Below are 21,489 nucleotides of genomic sequence, written 5' to 3'. Positions count from 1 at the left end.
TTCTACTGAGCAATTTATGCACCACATACAGGGTCATTGTCAGGCACAAGCCCAAAATAAGTAAATAATACTGTAGATGTGTGTCACCTTATCCACATTCTCTTTTCATGTTCATTGTTCTTAGATTTTCTTTACCTCCTATTTTCAAACCTCTTCTCTCCTTCTTTCCTCAAATTGCCAGATTTCTTTCATCCACCATTTTGTGCACTTTTATCGCTTTTTTTTTACAAGCCAGATATTCCTTTCCTTGCTTACATTTCCTATTTCTACATTACCCTTTCTTTCATTACTCACCTAACTTTTCTTAATATGCTCCCCCCCCATTATTCTTTCAACCTCTAGTCATTCTTACCTGCCCTTTTCATTTCTATTTCTACCTTTTATGCAGGTCTGGACCTGATCTGGTCTGCATCTGATTTTATGTTTATTCGTGTTACTTTTTCCATATCCTATTCACTCCCCATATGATCCTGCATTCTGTCCCTCTGTATATTTATCTATATTTTCTTCTTTAATTCTCTCTTAATTTAATTCTCCCCCTTTAACTTCCTAACTGCTTCAATGCACCCTTTTTTACCACTACGGTTTTTAAACATGCCACAATTAGATATTTTGACACCCTAGGCAAACTGGCAGCTTCCCCCACCCAGTGAACCATAAAACACAACTGAAATGAGAGAGAGCAAACTTGCTTCCCCCCCCCATATCTTCTTGTCCATTTCTCTGACTCTCCATATAGTTTTTCTTTCCTGATATTTTTTGTTATATAATGTCTAGCATATCTCCTCTGCTGGTCATCCTTGTCTTTAGCACGTACTTTACTCTTTTACAACTTCCCATTCTCTTCTTCTTTCCCCCTCTTTCTATATGCCTTTATTATCTTTCTCAGTCCCATATTTAATATTGTTACCCTATATGTCTTTCCCCTAAAAACACATGTACCATTCTTTCCCTACCTCCACATATCTCAACAATGTCATTCCCACTTGCCAGGAACTGGATTGCTGACAGATGCAGATCATTTCTGCTGAATCCCAGAACAGCTGTGTGGTGATGGAATAGGCTGGAACGATGCACAGTTATACTTACCCTAACCTGGAAGTAAGTTAGGCATCTCTCTGCTCCAGATCTTGGTGTCAAGATTTTAGCTTTTTCTTGCAGCTCCTGGTCCTGGTTTCCCTTCAGTGCTTCCCAGCTTGGAATCAGCTTCCTGAGTCTGTCCCAGCACGTTCTTGCCTACAGTGCATTTTCACTCAGTCAAGCTCCATTACTAGGAAGTTCCAGCCATAGCAACAGCTTCCAATTACAGATACCAGCTCTTCAAGCAACAGCTCCAGTCACAGAAACCAGTCCTTCAAGCCACAGCAACAGCTTCCAGCCATAGCAACCAGCTCTTCAGCCATAGCAACAGCTTCCAGCCACAGCAACGGTTACACATTCTTTCTTCTACCAATGAGTGAGTTATTAAGTATTACCTAATCTTGTACAATCAATGTCAGGGCTAAATATTGCTCCAAAGAATTATTCAACAGCTTTGATTAAAGTAACCGTAACATCAAAAATAATTTTTTTTAAAATTCGTTAGTATAGAACGAAATAAAAACATCAAATTAAATTTTAAAATAGCAAAGCCTTTATTAAGAAATAACTTACAGAAACTCTTCTTCCTGTCCTCTACAGAAAAGGCGACATTGCAACAACGATCCATTGTGCGGTGCTCGATTTCTTCTCCCATCTTCTACTGGCAGCGTGTGGAAGGCAATTACAGCACTGCTGAACAAGTGTTCAGATACAACAGCCCTCCTTCTTGGTGCCCTGCAGTGTCAGACTGGACCCAGACACGCTCCCAAACGAAAACTGATGTTACCCCCCTCCCGGACCTTCCCGGACTGCATCCACATCAGTTATGTATACGATATGTGTGGGGGCGCCATCAGCGAGTTGCTAAATCTGCCAATGGGGAGAGGGGCCCTGAGGCGGTATGGGGGCTTCTAAGGTGGCAGCCCCATTGGGCCCCTGAACCTCAGTCCTATGCTGGTGCCCTGTGCCACTGTCCGGTAACTGTCCTCAGAGAAGTGCTCCACACACACCGCCCGATACACATACACACATACTGGAACAGACTCCAGTAGCTCCCTGCCTGTAAGAAAAGTAAAACAGCGCGTACGGCACCAACGTTCGACCCACCCCTTACCTGCCGTACAGTATCACCTTCCAGCTGCTTCCCATGTAGGACCGAGAAAGCCCATACCGATGATACACACTCCTCCAGCAGGAAGCCCGCAGTGCCCGGTTGGGTTGCCGGTTGGGAGGACAGTGGGAGGACACAGGGCACCAGCATAGGACTGGGGTTTAGCAACTCGCTGATGCCGCCCCCACGCATATCGTATAGATAACTGCTGTGGATGCTGTCGGGGAAGGTCCTACATGGGAAGTGGCTGGAAGGTGATACTGTCCGGCAGGTAAGGGGTGGGCTGGACACGCTGTTATGGCGTCTGTTCCAGTGTGTGTGTATGTGTATCGGGCAGTGTGTGTGGAGCACTTCTCTGAGGACAGTTACCGGACAGTGGCACAGGGCACCAGCATAGGACTGGGGTTCAGGGGCCCACTGGGGCTGCCACCTTAGAAGCCCCCATACCACCTCAGGGCCCTCCTCCCCATTGGCAGATTTATCAACTCGCTGATGCCGCCCCCACGCATATCATATACATAACTGCTGTGGTGCTGTTGGGGAAGATCCGGGGGGTGGCAACATCATTTTTCGGTGGGGAGCGTGTTTGTGTCCAGTCCGACACTGCAGGGCACCAAGAAGGAGGGCTGTTGTATCCGAGCACTTGTTCAGCAGTGCCCACATCGCCTTCCACACGCTGCCAGTAGAAGATGGGAGAAGAAATTGAGTGCCGCACAATGGATTGTCGTCGCCATGCCGCCTTTTCTGTAGAGGACAGGAAGCAGAGTTTCTGTAAGTTATTTCTTAATAAAGGCTTTGCTATTTTAAAGTTTAATTTATATTCGTGTTTTTATTTCGTTCTATACTAACGAATTTTTGAAAAAAATATTTTGATGTTACTGTTCCTTTAACTTGTTCAAGACTTGCTGCCAAGTATATGTATTATTTCTCACCAAAGCGTGTACTATAACCTTGCTTGCCTATATTGCCTGGCTCATTATGTTAAGACTGTGCTGTTAACCCTTGCCTCTCTACCTGCCTGGCTTATTATGCCAAGACTGTTTGTTTATTTATCCTTGCTTCTCATTTGCCTGATCCATCTGAGGAAACACCGTGAAAGCCTTGTATGCATATATTTCTTGTTGCCTGTTTAAACATTGACTATTCACTAAATACTCAAGGAAGTAGGGGTACGGATTGTTGCTCCCTAATTCTGGAAGTTAATGCTCATTTATGCTACCATGTTCCAGTATTACTTACCTTGAGGAATTGATCCTTTCCTGCTCAGCTGTACAGTTCACGCCATTCCTTTCCTATGAAGGATTTATCCGATGCCGGATTCGTCCCTCTGAGTTCCTGTGGGAAGAAATAATTCTGCTAAAGGAGTGGGAGTAAGCAAATACAATTAAACTGCACTTACTTTCTCTCTCCAATTTCTTTAAGGGTGCAAGTTCACAAGCCTGTTTACAACGGCTCCTTTCACAGTAGTATATATCCATTAACAGCACTCCAAGTTTTCAATAAAACTGCCTTTAATATTTGCAAATATTTGCATGGCAGTACACCAACATTGTGCAACGTTTCGAGTGGCACTCCACTCTTTATCAAGCATGATGCTTGATAAAGAGTGGAGTGCCACTCGAAACGTTGCACAATGTTGCTGTACTACCATGCAAATATTAAAGGCGGTTTTATTGAAAACTTGGAGTGCTGTTAATGGATATATACTACTGTGGAAGGAGTGGGAGTAGGCAGGAAGGATTGGGTAAGCCTGATGCGGATCGAGCTTCAAGATAACAGACTCATTATCCTTCACTGTAGCAGCTGCTGTCTGTGTTTAAAATCACTGACAGATCCCTCCCTTCTTCTGCTCCTTTCCCTGAATTGCTTTAAAAGTACTACATTAATAGGGGGCGGAGCCAAGATGGCAGCGTGATTGGACATACTATTCTGCAGCTCCCTACTACAATTATCCTGCATTAGATTTTGTGCCACTAATAATCCGCAAAACATGACCAGGAGATCGATGACTTCTAAGTGAGAGTCATGGGAAAACACGGAGACAAAACAAATGTGACCTGGCTGGACAAATACCTCACTTCCTCCCAAACAGCTTTGGAGTCCAACGAGGAGCTGGAACAGACCTCTACACCTCCGGCCCTAACCACAACACAAGAAGCAGCCGCACTACCAGCAAGGGCGATTGTAGCCATTATGCCGCCTGAGGCGGCCTTCTTTTGCCACTCCCGTCCCTCCCCAAGGCACTCACCTTTAGAGCGCCGGAGAGCGCAGGGGTGGTACATGTCCCTTAGTGCAGAGAGCGCAATTGCAAACAGCTGTCCCATAATGGCAACCGCATCTCCCTGTTCCATGTTTACTCCGTCCCGTCCAGAAGCAACAAGCATCCTTCTAAGGGGGGACTAAGAGCAGCAGTCCTCAGCTACTCTGTGCTCCTCCCAGCAAAGCTCTGTATTATGGAGGGTGACAAATCACACTTTTTTGCATCACCAGCAGAATCGGAGAGCACCTAGTAACAACCCGGACAGGCAGTAGGGGCCAGCCTATAGTAAGTACAATGAGGCTCTGCAGCAGGAGAGGCACTCCAGGTGTTGGCACATAGGTATTACCCATACCAGCAGACTACAGAACAAACATTGACACTCTGATACATCGTTGCCTGGGCATACACCTGCTATATACAGGTACAGGCCATGGTCATAGACATTAGACACAACCTGGATAGCGCCCTAACGATTATACTCCAGACTGTGGCTTACCATGGTAAGGGCATGACAAATGTCTAATCTCACGAACTTAAATAGAAATCAGAATGCACACAACATAATGAGGAGTCAACAAAACCTCAGATTCATGCTGGAATTGCTCTTTAAGCTTTAACCCATAGTTACATAGTTAAATCGGGTTGAAAAAAGGAAAAAACCATCAAGTTCAACCCCTCCAAATGAAAACCCAGCATCCATACACACACCCCTCCATAGTTTCACATAAATTATATATACCCATATCTATACCAACTATACAGTTTAGTATCACAATAGCCTTTGATATTATGTCTGTCCAAAAAATCATCCAAGCCATTCTTAAAGGCATTAACTGAATCAGCCATCACAACATCACCCGGCAGTGCATTCCACAACCTCACTGTCCTGACCACCTAATAGCACCGCTATTTGTCTATAATGTCCTCTAATGTACAGTCATAATTTAAGTCTTCCATCCCTCTAACCAGTTTAGTTGCACATCTCTGCACTCTCTCCAGCTCGCAAACCCAGGCATCATGCATATTACTACTGGTTATGGGCCCATGTTTTAGGCACTAGTGCACAACTAAAATATTATGATATTGGATTGCAACACTTTGGCTGCAGCCTGGCCACAATTGTTCCTCTCTGTTAGAATTTCTTTACAGTTCAGGGTCTAGGCTGGGGATCCCCAATAGGGATGTAGCGAACTGGCGATTTGGTGTTCGCGAACGCTGTTCGCGAACACCGGCAAAAAATGCGAACGTTCGTGAACAGTTCGCGAACTTCGAACACCCGCTAAAATCGTTCGAATCGAACGATCGAAGGATTTTAATCGTTCGATCGAACGATTTTCATTCGAATCGAACGATCGAAGCATTCGATCGAATGCTTTTCATTCATTCGAATGCTTACAATCGTTCGAACGAATGGAAATCGTTCGATTTTTAGCGGTCGAAGGAATTCGAATGGTCGAATGGTCGAACGATTTGTATTCGAATCGAACGCGAACTCAAAATGCGAACGTCGCGCGACGTTCGCGAACATTCGGCGGACGCGAACGGTCGAAGTTCGCGCGAACAGTTCGCTACATCCCTAATCCCCAACCTTTAGAACCCGTGAGCAACATTTAGATGTAAAAGAAGTTGGGGAGCAACACTAGCATGAAAAATGTTCCTGAGGTGCCAAATAAGGGTTGTGATTGGCCATTTAGTAGCCCCTATGTGGATTGTCAACTTACATTGAGGCTTTGTTTGGCAGTACACCTGGTATTTAAGTAACTAAAATGTTGTCATTTGGTTCACATTGCAATTACATACATAAATGCCTAACTATAAGTACTGTAATAGGTAACAGATCTCATGCAACCTCTTACACTAATCTCTTGGGACACTAGGGGTCTAAATTGTCAAATTTAAGCTTTTGCAGCTTTTTGACTTTATTAAAAATTATACACCAGTGATCCTGTTTCTCCAAGAAACCCAGCTTGTGGGTCAGAAACTTCTCTCATTTAAGCGGTACTGGGTAGCCCATTCATACCATGCTCCCTTCTCTACCCACGCGAGCTAAGTCTCTATACTGGTCCGGAAAGGTATGCCATTTGAACTTATAGGTGTAAAAATTGACTTTTATAGGAGATACATAGTAATACACTGCAAAATAGCCAACAAACTTTTCATCATGGCCAATGTTTACTGTCAAATACAAAAGGGGGTTGTGGGAGCACTCACATTGCTAAGTAGAAATGTATATAAGTATAAGGGAAGTGCTACTGACATAACCAAGTGGATCAGTGCACATTCCCTGGGCCCCTGTCTAAGTAATTCAGTAGATATGCAAATGCATGTGTTCACAAAGACAGGGGTTTTTAGTTACAAAGTTATGATCATAAAGTTGAAAAGCCACCATACCACGTCAAGGTAAACCCCATATGGCGGTCCCTAACTTATTTACCTCCAGTCATAGTATTGGGGATCCTGTGCCTCTCTGCATAATAGCATTAGTTAAAGTAGAAGCCTGCTGAACCTTGGTTTCTGTCTGAGGGCTAAATCCTCCCCCGCTGCTAACTTGCAGCTTTTAAGAGAGAGTGATTGCCGAAACCAACGCCCATTTTTTAAAAAAATATAATAATTTGGTGCAGTTAAAAACGTAGAGCCACCATTAGTTGATCGGGGTGAGTATGGAGGGTGCTACAAACCACATGAAGCTTAGCCAAAGCTTCAGGCTACAATAGCAAATACAAAAGGGGGTTGTGGGAGCACTCACATTGCTAAGTAGAAATGTATATAAGTATAAGGGAAGTGCTACTGACATAACCAAATGGGTCAGTGCACATTCCCTGGGCCCCTGTCTAAGTAATTCAGTAGATATGCAAATGCATGTGTTCACAAAGACAGGGGTTTTTAGTTAATAAGTTATGATCATAAAGTTGAAAAGCCACCATACCACGTCAAGGTAAACCCCATGTTTACTGTCCCCTGCCATTGTCAGTTTAGCTTCTGGAGAGAGTATATGTGGTCATCTGCTCCTTCCCTAATGCTTCCATCTGTCTAATGGGCGACTACAATGCCACACTTGACCTTAACCTCGATAGGCTAAGCCAGGCAACTGGGCATGGGCAAGGTCTGAAACACTATAGATGCTCTGGCCCTGATAGAGCTAAGGGGCTGTAAAACACCCAGGTGAGCGCTAGTATTGATGTCACTCCCCTAGCCATGCCAGCTTGTCCCGCATTGACTTGGCCCTGGCCTCAGCAGATTTCGCACAACTGGTAATATCTGCGGAGTATATTCCTAGAGCCTTCTCAGACCCCTCCCCCCTGGCCATCACTATTGGTACAGGAGGCATTAGCGGGGAAATAAGCTGATAATTGTGCCCGATGTGGCTAACTAATACAAGGATCAGGGATCACTCACAAGAAGCATATCCATCATATTGGGACACTAATCAAGGCACTGACACCTTAGATGTTTTATGAGAAGCCTCCAAAGAGGTGGCCAAGGAGCATTAATTGGTGAAATTGCAGAAACCAGAAGGCTAGCTAAAACAGAATTTAGGGAGGCAGAAGCAACCTGTAAAGGCTTTGGAAGCCCACATTCAAACACCCACAGCAACTAACCATCAGACCCTATGCCAGGTGCAAAGGTCCCTCAAACTAGCCCAATCACAAACACCGGCAATCTCGGCCCTCATCTCAAATAAGACTCCAGGCATGGATGGGTTTTCCAGCAGTCTGGTATAACCTACAGGGCAACCTGCTAATTCAGCAATTGTATAAAACCTATGAATATGCCATTGAACAGGGATCTCTCCCTCCTTTCTTCTATGAAGCAAGCATAGTGTTAATTGCCAAAGAAGGGAAAGATCCAGAGTCCTGCGACTCTAATAGGCCCATCTCACTCATTAACACGAACGCAACATTTTTTGCTAAGATTCTTGCCACGAGATTGGCTAAGATTGCCCCTCCATTATTAACTCAGATCAAACAGGCTTTATGCCTGCAAAATCAACCGCCGTTAACCTCAGGAGAGTCTATACCCACCTCCAAACTAATCACACCAACATGGGCTCTAGGATCCTAGTCACATTAGATGCCACCAAGGCATTTGATTCAGTGGAATGGCCATATCTTTGGGAGATAATGCTGAGGTTTGGATTTGAGCCAAAATTTCTCTCTGAAGTTGGGTTCAACTACTATACCTGAAGCCTTTAGCATGCATAAAGTCAATGGTGTTTTATCTCCTCCCTTCCCACTAGCTAGGGGAACCTGACAAGGCTGTCCTCTGTCCCTGCTCCTATTTGCTTTGGCTATTGAGCCCTCTCTCTCTGTCTAAATCCGAGTGTCACTGGGTTTAAATAGAGGACAAACTGGCACTATATGCCGATGACCTATTACTTTTCCTAGCAGACCCCAGGGAGTCCCTTCAGACAGCCCTACTAGCTATAGAGAGACTGGGAAGATATTCTGGGCTTGTAATAAATAAACCCAAATCAGTGATTATCTCCCTAGACCCACTACCCCAAATGCCCCCTGACACGTGGGGTATCCAGTGGGTATCTAAATCTAAATACCTGGGCATTGTTATCTCACTAAACCTCTCCTCATATATTACAGACAACATAGACCCTGTCATTGAGCAATTCAAGGCAGCTTCAGCAGTTTGGTCTAAACTCCCCATAACCCTTTGGGGGAGAGTAAACCTGTACAAGATGATATTTTTGCCAAAACTGCTCAATAAATTGCACAACTCCCCGATATGGGTTCCAGAGAGCCTGTTTCGCAGGTTTAACTCAATCCTTTTCCTCTTTCTCTGGGCAAATAAATCTTCACATATTGCGTGGAGCTCTATCATAGCCCCAATTGATAAAGGGGGTCTGGCCCTTCCCCCCCCTATGCTTCTACTTCCTGGCGAGCCAGATCCACCACATACTGTACATACCTGGTTTTACAATGACATTGAAGACCCTACCCTTCTATTAGCTACCAGGTTGGGCTTGTTAGAAGCTGTGAAGAATGTGCCATATCGGAAACTGGCGGATTATAAAGACTGCCCATCTACATTATTCACTCTCTTTAAAACCTGGAAAATTGATTGTACACTTGTTGGGCAAGCACCACCAATACTTTCTTACCTCTTTGGCGGAACTCCAACCTTCCCCCACCTCAAAAAGCTCCAAGATTTTTCATATGATGTGCTTGAAATTCCTTGGGGATATCTTGGTAGACCAGTCCTTCCCTACCTGTAAACAGCTCAAACTAAAGCTTGAAGCACGACATCCAATTATACAGGTACCTTCAATTGTGCCATAGGCTAGACATCTGATACTCCACCTCTTCGGCAGAGCAGATCTTGCAAAATCCAGAGACCTCCAAGGTGGAGTGCCCAAGGTGTGGCGGACCGAGTCATCTTTTCTGCACCTGGCACGGAGTTGTCCTTTAATATACAGATTCTGGGAGGAGGTTATGAAATATTTAGCAGACATCCTGAACCTTTCACGAGTGTGCTCCCCTGAGGTTTGCCTGTTGGGGCTAGTAGAGGATCTGCTCTCCTGAATAAGACACGATCACTCATGAGAGTACTAACGTATTATGCAAAAAAAATAGTAGTGATGGGCTGGATGGGGAGTAGTATTCCAACAATAAATGCCTGGGTCAACTTAATAAATAAAGCCTTACCATCCATTAAAGGAGAAGGAAAGGCAAAAAAGAAAAAGCCTGCTAAAGAAAGTCTTGTGTAGATAGAAATCACTGACCGTTTTAATGTTTTCTCTGTGGTCTCTTGTTGAAGCAGCTAAGCTCTCTCAGCACTGCAGCTTGTGACTCGGGTGACGTCACTCTTTTTTTCAGCTCTTGCTGCCCGAGGCAGCCTTGAGGCGCATTGGGTTGAATTTCTTTGTTATGTGCATGTACTGGGGAGCTGATGATGATGACGCGCATGCAAATTACTATGTGCGCATGTCATCATTGACCCTCATGACCATGACCCCCAGCCAATCAGAATCGGTGTCTGTGAGCTGGGGAGACACGCAAACTTTTTTTTTATTATAGTTTGGACACCTAAAAGGCAGCATCATGCACTTGCAGTGCGCAGCGATTGGGGCATACATTAATATACGGCAGGCAAAGGCAAGGATGCCATGCCATTTATAACATTGGTTTGTACAGAGGATTTATGATTAATTTTAGACGCTGGATTGGGGAATTGTATTACAGCACTGATGAATTATCCAAAGGTCAACAACGTCTTTTTTTTCTTCGTGCATGCGCAGTAAGCAGAGAGAAGAAACGGAAGCCTACTCTACTTCACTAAGATGGCACCTGCGTGAATGCTTATGCGAGCCGAAACAGAAGATGGATTCCACGCTATAGGAATAGGAAATGTGAGTTCAAAACGTAGCATTTTAGTAGGTCTTGGGGAGTAGATTAAAGGGGTCTAGGTAATAATTTTTGCCTTTCCTTCTCCTTTAAGCCCACATATGTGGCCCGAAGATGCCCTGCGAAGTTTGAAAATATATGTAACCCGTGGCTAGACATAAACCTGTGGAGATTCCAGACTAAAATCTGCCCCTTGGCAGGACAGAGATTAGCCCTTCTCCCCCTGTACACATCCTCTGCCCCCAAGATTGGGGGACATGATGATAGTAATATGTTTTCAGAGCAAGTTAGGTGTGGTACTGTACCCTTGTATACTGAGAAACTGTGAAGCTATGTATTATAACTCAATTTTGCTTGTGAACCATGTTATGTTTTGTTTGTTGTTTTAATCCCCTTGTATCCCCTTCCCTGGATAATTGAAAAAAAACTCACTACATTGATAAGTGAAAGTGAGGAGCTGCACAAGGGAGGGGCCTCGGCCCCCTTGGCGGGTCCCGACGCCTATGCCTACAGGCCTATGACCACTTCCTGCCACACATTTAACATAGTGCCTGGTTAGGGGTGAATCTTCCTCTTTGGCTTCTGGTTGCTCACCCAGTTGGATCTGTTCCAGGGAGCCTGGGTACACCAAGGCCCAGTAAAGCTATTCTGCCCTAGAGGGACCTATACATCTAGGGATGAGTCAGGGAGCAGGGACCCTGCAAATGAGGCTTAGCCAGAGATAGGTTAACTCTTTAATAGTACTCTCTAGGAGAGTAAGATAGTGAGGTTAAATAGCACAAGAAGCCTGTGCTCCAACCAGGATTGTAGTAGGGAGTAACTGTCCCAAAGGCTCTGAGTTTGCCTATAGTGAAGGGGCCACAGCTGGATAGGGTGTCAGGTTTTAGATTTATTCTCCCTGATTATTCCACTGTATGGTAAACGGACTATGCCCGGGTATTAAATCCTAGAGCTGTACCTTAACTACATCCACATGGTGCCACATTGCGCTGTCTCTGCCTAACTGTCATGGCATATTTAACATCTGCCATATGTCTCTGTGGATCTGTGAGTATAACCCTGTGGAACTATTGTCTTGGACAATAAAAGTTAACCTGTTTGCTGCAAGGACCTCCTGGCATCCTTTATTTTATTTTTAAGCACAGTAGCCAATGCAAGTTGTAGTTTAACTGCACCTTTCATTCCTAACTTCCACATAGTGAAGGTCCTGCCTTGTGTGTTAGAGCCAAGTGTAACCCTTGCTCTACTGTTTAGCCCAAAGTAGCGTTACATATGATTTACATTACAGATATTACCTTTGTAAAATGCATGCATTCATATTGTACATGGTTATGATGTTTGCTTCGCATTGGGTACAACATGGTTTGGAACACTGGATAGTCTCTATATGAACAGTATCCTGTTGCAATATTACTGAATTTTTTTTATCTGTTCTATTTGGACATTTAAATTTACTCTTTTTGATTGGAGGAGACACACTCCTGTGGATGAACTTTGTCCTGGACTATCATTGGATGAAGCCACATCTTTATGTGGATTGGATCTAAGAGGGACACTTGGGAATTATAGTTTCCCTCATGATGGTGTCATGGAAGAGGTGGGTCTGAGGGTATTTTAGTCTTCCCTGAAACATGTTGTGTGAAATGGCACAATAAAAGCACATTCACAAGGAATGATTTCCTGCTGTTGAGCCTTTGTGTTCCTATGAACTTTTATCATTTAATCTTGCAAATATATTGAAATCATCATACGAGCTAGAGGTTGTGGTAGCTTTTTTGTTTGCAGTCTATTGAATGGGACAGGGGATGCAAGAGTTTATTTCCAGAAATTGTCAATATTAACCAATAACAATTTGCAGCAATTACAGAAATAGGAAAAATGCAAAGATGCCTGTCTCCCTTACTATCATCAAAGCTGCATTGTTCTCAAAAGTTACATAGACCTATAATCAATACATAGGTATACACCATATTACCTTTATCAATTTTTTAGAGCCTTCTCAAAGACAAAGCACATTGCCAGCACTGCTGCTAGCTGAACAACTTAACCTATGAACCATGTGATATAGTCATACAGAAGAGATGCCTTAGTTCTTCAGGGAGATACTGGATCAGATCCTATAAGTGCATATAGTAGTAGGAGGTAGCTAGATTAAATCAGAAAGTAGTCTACACCTTTGTCTGAGTACTGCCTAACCAAGTATTTATGGCATTGACATGCAGCATAAATAAGAGCATTGAATTCACTTGGTGCAAGTCAATTGTTTCCATGGATGCGTTGTGATAGGAGAACTATGGAAATTCTGTCAGGTCCAGGGTTCAATAGAGTACATGCATGTAGTTGTGCGCAATTTCAAGGCCGGATTTGTCTTTTCCAGGCACCCAGTGGCAGGGGTCGTCCACCTCCTCCCTGCTAGGATCACGCACGCACAGGGTGCAGAATGCTCAGAAATATTGCTCCTAAACCCAAGTGACCTCATGTGTTCCCAAACTACAGGTGCAGCTGAGCGGCATGCCACCCCTTAATGTGTGCCGCCTTAAGCCCGGGCCTTTGTGGCCTTGCCACAAATTTGGGTCTGCACAATTTATTAGACCAGGCAGACTTGAAGCAATAAATGTGTGCAAGTACCTTTGTAAAAATAACCAGTGCATACTCAGTTATGCAGTCATGCTAGCATTTGCAGTTGCATTTGTAAATGGGCCTTCAAAAGTTGTTGATTTAAAAATGTTAGCATGTCTGAAAAGGTTGTACAATGCATTGTCGGAACGGCCCACCAGGATACCAGGAAAACTCCCGTGGGCCCAGATGTCAGTGGGCCCTTTTGCTTCTAACCATTTGGCATATATCATGGTCATTCCCTATTTCTTTATGGGAAAAAATCCTTAATAATGGAAAAATAGACTAAGTAAATATAAAAGACGAGGAAAATAAAGAGGTTGAGTGAGGAGAGGAGGAATAATAGTTTGGAAAGTGGGCCCATGGTCTAATGTTTTCTGGTGGGCCCCTGGCATCCCAGTCCGACACTGGGACAATGCATTAGTCAATCAATAGCTTTTTCCTCCAGGATCCACACGCCCACACATAGCAGTGTCAGAGAATCTTTTCCATTGGGGAACCTTTAGCAAAAGCAAAGATCAAGGAGTGCCACTCCATAACGCTACAAATGAAAGACATGCAGTTTTTTTCTGCTCATTACTGGACTTCTTTAAAATAAAGCTTTCTATGCAATGTCAAATTTACTTAATGGTCACACACTTGCATATCCATATATATATATATATATATATATCCATATCCATATATATATATATCCATATCCATATATATATCTATATATATCTATATATATCCATATCCATATATATATATACCATATCCATATATATATCTATATATATCTATATATATATATATATCTATATATATATATCTATATATATCTATATATATATATCTATATATATCTCTATATATATATATCTATATATATATATATATATATCTATATATATATATCTATATATATATATCTATATATATATCCATATCCATATCTATATCCATATCTATATCCATATCTATATCCATATATATATATATCCATACATATATATATATATATATATATATATATATATCCATATATATATATATATATATATATATATATATATATATATATATATATCCGTATATATATATATAATATCTCCATATATATATATATATATATATCCATATATATATCCATATATATATATAGTCCTCCAAAGCAGAGACCGCACTCTCAGGGCTTATGAGAATATAAATTATTTTATTAGAAAGAACTAACGTTTCGGCTGCGTACCAGCCTTTGTCAAAGTCGACTTTGACAAAGGCTGGTACGCAGCCGAAACGTTAGTTCTTTCTAATAAAATAATTTATATTCTCATAAGCCCTAAAAGTGCGGTCTCTGCTTTGGAGGACTACAGTTTACATTGGACACACGCACCCAGGCCAAGAAGAGATCCTTAAACGTGAGTGCTGTGATTGTGGGGGAATGAACATATATATATATATATAATCCATAGAAAGATGCTGAAGCACACCAGGATTTCACAATCAAATATTTTTTTTTGTTAAAGCATTCATAGCTGTTGTAAATGCATTTAAAAAAATCTCAGCTGTCAATCAAATATTATCTGCCCCTCCTCTATGCCTTTCAGCACTTCCTAGATGTCACTGCTCCCCACATATTACCCCTGTTCTCTTCACCATTTAATTGTGTAACCAGTGCATGGGAATGGACATCAGGTCTCCCATTCTGGTGCACAAGCAAGATTCTGAGATGATGCAAGGCTTGCCTTAATAACAGTGTCCACAAATGGCTCCTGTCTGTTTGCTATAATTATGAATTCCCAGACCAAAGGAAACAAGATTCAAATAATTTATATAGTTTAATTAAAGTTTATTTTGCTTGACTAAGTGATAAAATAGGATTTTTCGGGTGACAGGTCCCCTTTAACAAGTTACTAGGGTAAGTCCAGAGCTGTCAACCTCCTCTATTTTCTCAGGAGTTACCTGATTTTGGCCCTCTCCCTCCAGTCTCTTTGGCATTCTCCCATGTTCTCCAAAATTTTAAGTATTACCCGATTTTGCTGCTGGTTCTCTTTAAAATCCGACTGTGAATGCACAGTAAGTATTCTGGATGTCTTTTTGAGAAAGTGCACATGCGTGGGCAGAGACTAGTGGCTTAAAGGGAGATATTTGCGTATGTGTGTGACCTCATTTCCAGGGGTGGGCCGCTGCCGCAATGTCACTTTTGGGTGTTCGTAAAATTAATTGCACCACGAAGAGTGCCTGGGGTAATTTCAACAGAGCCTACAGTTCTGGGCAGGGGAAACTACACAAGTGAAAAGTGCCCTGTAACCATTCTTTAAAGAAAATAATGATAGATATTATAATCTACTAAGTGGTCGATAAAAAGGAATCACTATGTTAACACAGTGTCAGGGCCCGAAGGCTCTGTTGTAGTGTGGACCAAGGAGGAGAAAAAACAACACCAAGTTCGCAGTACAAGAGGGTTTATCAGAAGAATGGTCAAAAGCAGGCAAATTGGTCAGTACAGGCAGCAAAGAATCAGAATCGTTAAACAGGCAATAAGTCAATACACGGAGAATCCAAATAGCAAGAAATCGCACCCAGGAACTATACAAGATAGACCTATAATTGGGCAATGACAGGATGGGCAAATAGATTTAAATAGTCCATAGTTTGGCGCCAAAACTTGATGCGCTGACGTCATGACGCCGACGCCGGCGTCCTCACGTTGGTGTCCTGACGCCGACGCACATTCTGACGCCGGCGTCCATTCCGTCGCCGGCGACCAATCCTGGGGCGACACGTTTCTGACGCAGTCCCACTGCGACCAGGAAGAACCGCATGGTGGAGCAGGAGGTCGCCATCTTGGATGTCCCGTGGGGTAAGTTCCTCCATTTCCATTACAGTACCCCCCTCCTTAGGGGGGCCTCAGGACCACCGAGGCTAGGGGAAGAAGGAAAAAGTCTGTGGAACTTACGGACCAAGACAGGAGCATGAACGTCAGAACTTCTCACCCAGGAACACTCTTCTGGACCGAACCCCTTCCATTCGATAAGGTATTGAAGAATGCCCCTAGAAATACGAGAGTCCAAGATTCTCTTGACTTCGAATTCCTTATGATCGTCGACCAAGACAGGAGCTGGAGAGGAAGAAGAAGAGGGGCAAGACACAGCAGGTTTAAGCAGGGAAACATGAAAAACATTGGGTATCCGCAGCTCAGGAGGAAGTTGAAGACGAACAGCCACAGGGTTGATGATTTCGATGATAGGGAAAGGACCGATGAATTTAGGACCAAGCTTGGGTGTAGGAATCTTGAGACGAATGTTGCGTGTGGAAAGAAAAACTTTATCACCAGGAACATATGGAGGGGACGAAATCCTTCTTTTATCGGCAAACCTCTTCTGCACCAGGGAACTTTTCTCCAAGTTTGCCGCAGTAGCATGCCAAATAGCCAACATGTGAGCAGCTTGGTCATTGGCCGCAGGAACGTTGGTAAGAAGAAGATCCTGGGAAAAAGCCAAGGGATTCAGACCATACACACAGAAGAAAGGAGACTTCTGGGAAGAAGAATGCAGAGCGTTGTTGTGAGCAAACTCAGCCCAGGGAAGAAGATCCGACCAATCATCCTGGCACAGGGACACATGACAACGAAGAAACTGTTCCAAGACCTGATTGACTCGTTCTGCAGCTCCATTAGACTGTGGGTGGTAAGCAGAAGAAAATTGAAGAGAAATGTTAAGAGCCTTGCAAAGAGATCTCCAGAACTTGGAAACAAACTGGGAACCCCGGTCGGACACAATCTCGGCAGGAAAACCATGAAGACGAAAAATGTGTTTAATAAAAAGTTCAGAGAGTTCAGGGGCGGAAGGCAGTTTCCGAAGCGGCGTGAAGTGAGCCATTTTGCTGAATCTGTCGATTACCACCCAGATGACAGTGTGGCCAGAAGAAACAGGGAGATCAACAATGAAATCCATTGCCAGGTGAGTCCAAGGTCGAGATGGAATGGGAAGCGGCAAGAGTAAACCCTTGGGGGGGGAATGTCCGGACTTGGAAACAGCACAAATGGAACAAGAAGAGACAAAGTCTTTAACATCTTTCCTTAGGGTCGGCCACCAAAGCAAACGAGACAAGAGCTCGGTTGTCTTCTTAATCCCGAGATGACCAGCCTGTTTGGAACTGTGAGATTGGGATAAAATGGCATGATGGAATTCCGGAGGAACAAAAGCAACACCAAGAGGAGTCTCTACAGGAGCCGAAGACTGAGCAGAAAGTAACTGAGAGGCACAGGAGGGAAACAAGGCGGCAATAATCTTGGTAGAAGGCACAATGGGTTCAGGATCTTCAGGGCAGGAATCTTCAGGAACAAAGCTTCTGGACAGAGCATCAGCCTTCCTGTTTCTGGAGCCAGGACGAAAGGTGATAACAAAATTAAAGCGAGAAAAGAAAAGTGCCCACCTGGCTTGCCGGGGATTGAGGCGCTTGAGGGATTGAATAAATTCAAGATTTTTGTGGTCAGTAAAGATGGTCACAGGAACTGAAGAACCTTCAAGTAAATGTCTCCATTCTTCCAGGGCCAACTTAACGGCAAGTAGCTCGCGATTCCCAACATCGTAATTTTGCTCTGGGGAAGAAAGTTTTTTAGAGAAAAAAGCACAAGGATGAAGTTTACCATCAGAAGAAGATCTTTGAGACAGAACTGCTCCAGCTCCAACATCAGAGGCATCAACTTCCATGAAGAAGGGTAGTAGAGGTTCAGGGTGTGTCAGAATTGGAGCAGAAGAAAAGGCTTCTTTGAGGGTCTTGAAGGCTTCAAGAGCTAGAGGGGACCAGTGTTGAGGTTTACTCCCTTTACGGATCAAGGCAAGAATTGGAAAGATTTTGGAAGAAAAGTCTTTGATAAACTGTCTATAATAATTGGCGAAGCCAATAAACCTCTGAACTGCCTTGACGCTGGTAGGAAGGGGCCAATCCAAGATCGCAGAGACTTTGGCGGGATCCATCTTGAAACCTTGTGGAGAAATGATGTAGCCAAGAAAAGGAATGGAAGAAGCTTCGAAGATGCATTTCTCCAATTTGGCGAAGAGATTGTTTTTCCTCAACCTGGAAAGAACTTCACGCACTTGGCAACGATGATCCAGAAGATTCTTAGAAAAAATAAGAATGTCGTCTAAATACACGACCACACACTGTCCCAAAAGATCACGAAAAATGTCATTGACTAATTCTTGGAAGACCGCAGGAGCGTTGCAGAGACCAAATGGCATGACGAGGTACTCGTAATGTCCATCGCGAGTATTGAAAGCGGTCTTCCATTCATCTCCCTCACGGATCCGAATGAGATTGTAGGCCCCGCGTAGATCCAGCTTAGTAAAGTAAAGTAAAGAAATTAGCACCCTTAAGCCGATCAAAAAGTTCAGAGATGAGAGGAAGAGGATATCTGTTCTTTATGGTGATCCTATTTAACCCCCTGTAGTCAATGCAGGGCCGCAAACTACCGTCTTTCTTTTCGACAAAGAAGAACCCTGCTCCAGCAGGGGAAGTAGAAGGACGAATGAAACCTCTTTGAAGATTCTCCTGGATATATGACTTCATAGCAGAAGTTTCGGAGGGAGAAAGCGGGTAAGTGCGGCCTCGGGGGGGCATTGAGCCGGGTAAGAGTTCAATAGGACAATCATAGGGACGATGAGGTGGGAGAATCTCAGCGGATTTCTTATCAAAGACATCGGAAAAGGCTTGATACACAGGAGAAAGAGAAAAATTTGAAGATACTGAAGAAACTTTAACAACAGGAACAGCAGGCAAACAATTATGTAGACAAAATGAGCTCCAACGGGACACTTGTGTGGTGGACCAGTCAATGACTGGATTATGAACATACAGCCACGGCAATCCCAGGACAACAGGAGTGGAAGGGCAATCGATAAGAAGAAAAGACAGTCTTTCCAAATGCATAGTGCCCACCTTGAAAGAAAGTTCCTGAGTAGACTGCGAGATGATGGCAGAAGAAAGAGGACGATCATCGATCGCCAGGACTCGAAGAGGGGTTGCCAAGGGTTGGAGCGGAATAGCATGTTTACCGGCAAAGGCTCGATCCATGAAGTTGCCCGCAGCGCCAGAATCGAGGAAGGCTTGAGAAAGGATCTTCTTGGATCCGAACTGGATTTGTATAGGAAGGAGAAAACGTTGAGCAGAGGAATGGGGAAAATGAAAAATTCCACCCAGGTAAGTCTCCCCAATCTTACCTAGGTTCAGGAGTTTCCCGGCTTCACTGGGCATTCATGGGCGAAGTGGGCTTTTCCCCCACAGTAGAGACATAACCCAGCAGCCCTTCTCCGGAGCTTCTCCTGTTCGGAAAGACGTGCCCGTCCAATCTGCATTGGTTCTTCAGGAGGTAAAGAAGAAGTAGCAGATGCCGCAGGAGGCGGAGAAAGAAGGTTGGAAGCCGGACTGGAGAGTAAGGGTCTTTGGAAGCGTGGAGCCAGGGTGGGTTGGAACCTGGAAAACTTCCTAGCGCGTTCCCTGTCAAGTTCGACTTGGAACTCCCTTTGTCTGGTATCAACTTTCACAGCCAACGCAACAAGATCTTCCCAGCGAGAAGGAATCTCCCGTGATACAAGATCATTCTTGATGCGCATTGCCAGGCCGTTGTAGAAGGCAGCATGGTAACCATCATTATTCCAAGAAGTTTCAGCCACAAGAGTGCGGAATTCGATGGCGTATTCCGGAACAGAACGAGTCCCTTGCTGCAGCTGAAATAAACGAGCCGAGGCAGAGGTAGCCCGACCAGGAGCATCGAACACCGTGCGAAGGTCATGGATGAAGGCCTTGGCATCGTCAATAACCGGAACCTCCTTCTCCCAGAGAGGAGAAGCCCACTCCAGAGCTTTCCCTTGCAGGCGGGTGATGATATAGCCCACCTTCGCTCGCTCCAAGACAAACTGACCTGGAAGCAGGGTGAATTGGATCTGTCAGGGCCCGAAGGCTCTGTTGTAGTGTGGACCAAGGAGGAGACAAAACAACACCAAGTTCGCAGTACAAGAGGGTTTATCAGAAGAATGGTCAAAAGCAGGCAAATTGGTCGGTACAGGCAGCAAAGAATCAGAATCGTTAAACAGGCAATAAGTCAATACATGGAGAATCCAAATAGCAAGAAATCGCACCCAGGAACTATACAAGATAGACCTATAATTGGGCAAATAGATTTAAATAGTCCATAGTTTGGCGCCAAAACTTGACGCGCTGACGTCATGACGCCGACGCCGGCGTCCTCACGTTGGTGTCCTGACGACGACGCACATTCTGACGCCGGCGTCCATTCTGTCGCCGGCGACCAATCCTGGGGCGACACGTTTCTGACGCAGTCCCACTGCGACCAGGAAGAACCGCATGGTGGAGCAGGAGGTCGCCATCTTGGATGTCCCGTGGGGTAAGTTCCTCCATTTCCATTACACACAGCAACAAAAAACTGGTACAAAATCATAGGATCATGATGACACTTAATAAGTTCACACAGTCATTATTCCTTCCCAGGGGGAGGGAATAATAAAGACAGCCGACCAAGTATGGGGTATCTGGAACTGGTTGGTGAATTTAACTTATTGTTGTGCCATATTGGGGCAAACGCATATTAAAGGGGTGGTTCACCTTTAAGGTAACTTTTAATATGTTATAAAATAGCCAATTCTAAGCAACTTTTCAATTGGTTTTATGATTATTTTAAAGTTGAATATCTATTTGCCTTTTTCTTCTGACTCTTTGCAGCTTTCAAATGGGTGTCGCTGGCCCCTTCTAAAAAGCAAATGCTCTGTATGGCTACAAATGTTTTGTTATTCCTAATTTTTATTACTCATCTTACTATTCAGGCCCACTCCTATTCATAGCCCAGTCTCTTATTCAAATAAGTGCATGACTGCTATGGTATTTTGAACCCTAGCAACCACATTGCTGAAATTGCAAACTGGAGAGCTGCTGAATAAAAACAAAATAACTTAAAAACCACAAATAATAAAAAATGAAAACCAATTGCAAATTGTCTCAGAATATCACTCTACATAATACTAAAAGATATTTCAAAGGTAAACCACCCTTTTGAGTAAGTACCC

General features: G+C 43.8%; 1 long non-coding RNA gene across 1 annotated transcript; it reads left to right on the top strand.

Annotated features, from left to right (window-relative positions):
• The first annotated feature begins 688 nt into the window (after window positions 1-688).
• LOC121395081 lies at window positions 689-12,634 on the top strand. The gene is made up of 3 exons (XR_005962238.1): window positions 689-1,456; window positions 10,702-10,812; window positions 10,902-12,634. It is a non-coding gene; the product is annotated as an uncharacterized LOC121395081 (long non-coding RNA).
• The last annotated feature ends 8,855 nt before the right edge of the window (window positions 12,635-21,489 follow it).

Source organism: Xenopus laevis, chromosome 6S (assembly GCF_017654675.1).
Source record: "Xenopus laevis strain J_2021 chromosome 6S, Xenopus_laevis_v10.1, whole genome shotgun sequence".
Taxonomy (NCBI): Eukaryota; Metazoa; Chordata; class Amphibia; order Anura; family Pipidae; genus Xenopus; species Xenopus laevis.
Note: the sequence above shows the minus strand (reverse complement) of the source record. Positions and strands in the feature narration are given on the sequence as shown.